We start from the raw sequence: 5094 nt of genomic DNA, 5'->3' as shown, positions 1-5094 counted from the left end.
TTGTCGTCCTGAGGATCAACCCAGAACCTCAGGCAGGCTGAGACTTCTCCACGACTAAGCTGTATTTCCATCCCTCACTGCTGTGGGATGTTCTGTATGGCAAATGTGTTGCTCTGATTGGTCAATAAATAAAACACTGATTGGCCAGTGGCTAGGCAGGAAGTATAGGCAGGACAAGGAGGAGAATAAAGCTGGGAAGTGGGAGGCTGAGTCAGAGAGACACTGCCAGCCGCCATGATGACAAACAGCATGTGAAGATGCCGGTAAGCCACGAGCCATGTGGCAAGGTATAGATTTATGGAAATGGATTAATTTAAGCTGTAAGAACAGAAGCCTGCCATGGCCATACAGCTTGTAACCAATATAAGTCTCTGTGTTTACTTGGTCGGGTCTGAGTGGCTGTGGGACTGGCAGGTGAGAGAGATTTGTCCTGATTGTGGGCCAGGCAGGAAAACTCTAGCTACACCTCACTTTACTTTTTATTTTGCAGTTGGGTCCCACTAAGTCTCAGGGCTGGTCTTGACTTCTCTCTTCAGGAGGACAGATAGGGGGCACTTCAAATTTTGCATTATGAAGATACACATGTACTCCATGTTGTAAAATGGACCGTCACACACAAGAAACAGTTTGTCTGTTCTGTGTTGTCTGTTTGACTAAGCCCAAACATCTACAGAATGAGGGAGGACAGACGAGATGACATGAGGAGAGAGACAGGAGGGCTGCAAGGGCCTCGGTTTCACAGCAATGACTGCTGAGTGGGGACTTCCTGGGATTTCACTGGTGCTAATGTTGTCGTCTTTCGGGGGATGGTGACAGCCTTTCCCTGTCACCTGTGCTGTTGCCCTTTTTTTGTCTTGTGGCTGTCACCACATCATTATTAATATTATCGTCATCATTACACCCACTCTTTGCTAAAAGGCAGAGAAATGATTATCATTATTGTGATTATTATTATTTGCTGTATTGGAGGTTAAACCCAGGGCCTCATACAGACTGGGCGGATGTTCTTTCAAAGATCTACAGCCTTCACCTCTGGAGCTTTCTCTTCCTCTCCTCCTCCTATTTCCTCCTCTTTTAACAGAGACAGGGTCTCGTAATAGCCTAGGCTGGCTTTGAATTCACTATGTAACCAAGGTTGGCCTTGAATTTCTGCCTCAGGCTCCTCAGCGCTGAGATTACAAGCATGCACCACCACAACTAGCTGTTTTTATTGTTGGGATCATGCTGGCCCCAAGTCTGAGATCCTCCTGCCTCAGTCTCCTGAGTGCTGGGATTCCTCTTATCATGAGGAGTCACCTTGTAGAGTTCATACCTGTGAGATAGAACCGGCCAAAGCTAAAACCATCAGATGCCACTGTCAACCTATGGAATAGCCTTGCTTGCTTGCTTGTTTGTTTGGAGACAGGATCTCACTTTGTAGCAGTGGCCTGCCTGGAACCTGCTATGTAGATTAGGCTAGCTTCAAATTCACAGAGATCCATCTGCCTCTGCCTCCCAGGTGCTGGCATAAAGGTGTGAACCACACAGTTCAGTTGGGTGCGGTGGCAGTAGGGAGGCAGGAGCAGGTGGATCTCTGTGAGTTGAAGTCTACGTAGTGAGTTCCAGGACAGCCAGCACTACATAGAGAGCCTTGTCTCAGAAACAACAAACAAAAGAATCCCAAAATTACTAAAAAGAAAATGAAGTGTATGGGTCTATAGTTCTCAACACTTTCACAAGGCTGTGCAGCCCTCACCGAGGTCTTAGAGAATTCTTCTTCTTCTTTTTTTTTTTTTTTTTTTTTTGGTTTTTTCGAGACAGGGTTTCTCTGTGTAGCTTTGCGCCTTTCCTGGAACTCACTTGGTAGCCCAGGCTGGCCTCAAACTCACAGAGATCCGCCTGGCTCTGCTTCCCGAGTGCTGGGACTAAAGGCGTGCGCCACCACCGCCCGGCGAGAATTCTTATAATTGCACTAGGGTCCCTTTCCAGACTCAGATTTCTTCTCCCAAGGCTGAGGCACTACTGGTCCACTTGCTACTCTATCTGTATACTGGCTTTCTCCGGACACTTGCTGTAAGTGGGAAGATACAAACGTGGTCCTTCCCCTCACTTAGCAGTCTTTGGAAGGTTTATCCACGGTGTGTGTAGTAGCACTTCATTTTGTTAGGGTTGAGTAAGTCCCTGCTTTGCCATTACATGACATCTGTTTATCCAGGCATCAGTTGATGAACACGAGCTGCGTCCTCCACCTCCAGGCTCTTGTGAACAATGCTGCTGTGCATGTTTGGTAATGTTTATATGAGGACCCGTGTTTTCATTTCTTCAGGGTGTGTGTCTAGTTTTCTGTCCACCTGTTCAGCAGGAAGAGACTTTTACACACTCAGGCCAAGATCCCTCTGAACATTTAGAGAACAAATCTTGAGCTCAGACATGGCAGGTGAAGCTGAAACTATACTCCACCTTGAAGGCCCACTTCATTCTTGTGAACACTCTTATCCTTTAGAAGGCTGAAGATTCAATGTGGGCAATAAGGGAATTAAATATGTTGGTACAACTTCCTCCCTGAAGCTCCCCACAGCCTCCCAAGAAGGGCCAAACTCTACTCTAGTAGTATTCATTTATTTATTTGGTTATTTGTTTGAAACATGGTCTCTTGCAACCCATGCTGGCCACAAATCACTATGGAGCTTTGAACTTCTAAAATTATTATTATGAAAGTGTGTGTGTGTGTGTGTGTGTGTGTGTGTGTGTGTTATGGCACGAGTGTGGAGGTCAGAGGTCAACTTTTTGGACTGTGTTCTCTCCTTCCACTGTAGGTTCCAGGGGTCAAACTGAGGTCATCAGGCTGTGTTGGAGGCACTTTTAACCAGCTGAACCATCTAACTGGTGCTGTGTGGCCTTGCATTTCTGACCTTTCTGCTTCCGCCTCTGGAGTGTGTGTGCCACTATGCCAGGTTTATTTGGGGCTAGGGATGGAACCCAGGACGTCACAGAAATTAATTAGTCAAGCACTCTACCAACTGAACTATATTCACAGCCCTGTATATTGGTCATTTGAGACTGGGTCTCATGCAGCCCAGGCTGGCTTTGAATGTACGGTTTGGTTCAGACTGACCTTAAATCCTTGACCCTCTCTAGCCTGCCAACTTTCCAAGTGCTGGCACTACAGGCTTATATCATATTTGACTATTTGTTATTGTTTTGCTTCAAAAGTAACTTCTCTACTAACACCCTGTGATAATGCACACACAGCCCTGGGCACATCTGAAGTACTACTACAGAGGAAGGATTCGCTATGGTCTGGGTGGCCTCCCGTTTGTGCCCATGTGAAGGATGGCATATCAAAACACTGGCTTGCAGTCTGGCACCCTCTGCTCTCAGGACAGACTCAGGTGAGCAGGCAGCAGTAACATGGGAATATCTTAATGTTCTGACAGCGATGGAACCTTTTCCAGCTCCAGCAAGGTCACCCAAGCCAGAGGCTTTTGGGTTCTTGTCTCTCAACTTTAAAAAATGAAATTCATGGGCCACAGAAGGTGAGTTTTAGTGAAGGGTGGGTACAAGCAGGGAGCTGAGGGAGAAAAAGGCGGCCAGCTCCTGGGCAGCGGAGGGGTCTGTGGGAGGGAGTGGGACTGCATTGAGCTTCACTGCCTGGGAGTTAATGGGGCTTTAGTGGATGGAGAAGGGAGGGGATGATCTGGTCAGTCCAGTTCTCATTCCAGGTGTTGAGGTCACAGAAGTTTGGGTCATGTCCATCCTCAGTATGGCTTCCAGGAAAGGGGTACTGCTTTGGGGGAAAAAGATGGAGAGCCCCTTCTTGGCATCTCCAGCCTCTGGCCATGTTAAAACCAGAGACACTTTTGGCTTAGACACTTCAAGAATCTCTCGCCTCTGGCAAGTACAAGGCTCTGGACACGCCCAAGGACATTTTGGCTTTTAGTCAAGAAAGACTTTTTTGTTCAGGCTCTTTACCAAAACTAAACTGCCTAGCTAGTTTTCGCCTGTTATCAGCAGCAGGGACAGCTGGTCTTGGACTTGCCTCTCCCACAAGTTTCCTGAGTTCCTGGGCATTCCATTCAACTGGGGTTCAGTGACCATATTTCCACTCCCCTCCTTCACTTGGAGCCTACCAGCAGAGCCCTGGAATCTACTAGAGCCATAGCTTTCTTATAGTCACAGCCTGGCTATGAAATACCATGATGTCATGGGGCCATTCCTAAATTACAAGGTAGACCTAAGGATTGGAGAGATCTGAAGGTGCTTGAAGGAGACCCTGGGGTGGGGGTGGGGCGATGCTATGACCTGTCAGACCGAATAGGCCAATTTCTTTATTGGCAAGCTTACTACACAGGGAGATGGAGGAGGTTCCTACATGGGACTGATGGCCTGGCAGGTGTTTGGAATTTCATAACACACCTTGGACAAGAATTCAAGGGTTTTCAGCCGGGCAGTGGTGGTGCACGCTTTTAATCCCAGCACTCAGGAGGCAGAGGCAGGCGGATCTTTGTGAGTTCAAGGCCAGCCTGGTTTACAGAGCGAGAGCCAGGAAAGGTGCAAAGCTACACAGAGAAACCCTGTCTCGAAAAACCAAAACCAAACAAACAAACAAAAACAACAAACAAACAAAAAAAGAATTCAAGGGTTTTTTGTTGTTGTTGTTGTTGTTGTTTACTTGGGATTGAACCCAAGGCCTTGGTTTTGGTAGGATAGAGCTCTATCACTGGGCTACAGCCCCAGTTCAGTTCTAGTTTTAATTACCTTCCTTGGTCTGAGTATTCCTAAGCCTAAACACTAAGCCAGGATGCTCCGAGCTTCAGAATATGAGGCCAGGAGGCTCCACTGGGACGCCAGCCATTTCCAGGTCCCCGATCCCGCAGGGCCTTTCCGACGAATACGGTAGGCGATGTCACTTCTTCCCGGTGCCGGGCTCCAGCGGGGGTCCCTGGAGAGCATCTCTGGTTCAGTGGAGAATTCAGACAGACCATCGGCTTCTTCCGGGATTACCCCAGTTGCGCGATCCGGACCTAGGATAAGCAGCTTGGGGAGTCCCGGGACGAAGGGGCGGAGCCAGCGACGGCGCGGGGGCGGGGGCGCGGCCGACGGGTCACGTGGCGA

The sequence above is a fragment of the Peromyscus californicus genome, unplaced genomic scaffold, assembly GCF_007827085.1.
Source record: "Peromyscus californicus insignis strain IS unplaced genomic scaffold, ASM782708v3 Scaffold_12__1_contigs__length_115047231, whole genome shotgun sequence".
In the NCBI taxonomy this organism is placed as follows: Eukaryota; Metazoa; Chordata; class Mammalia; order Rodentia; family Cricetidae; genus Peromyscus; species Peromyscus californicus.
The sequence above is the reverse complement of the archived record's forward strand: the minus strand, read 5'-3'. Positions refer to the sequence as shown.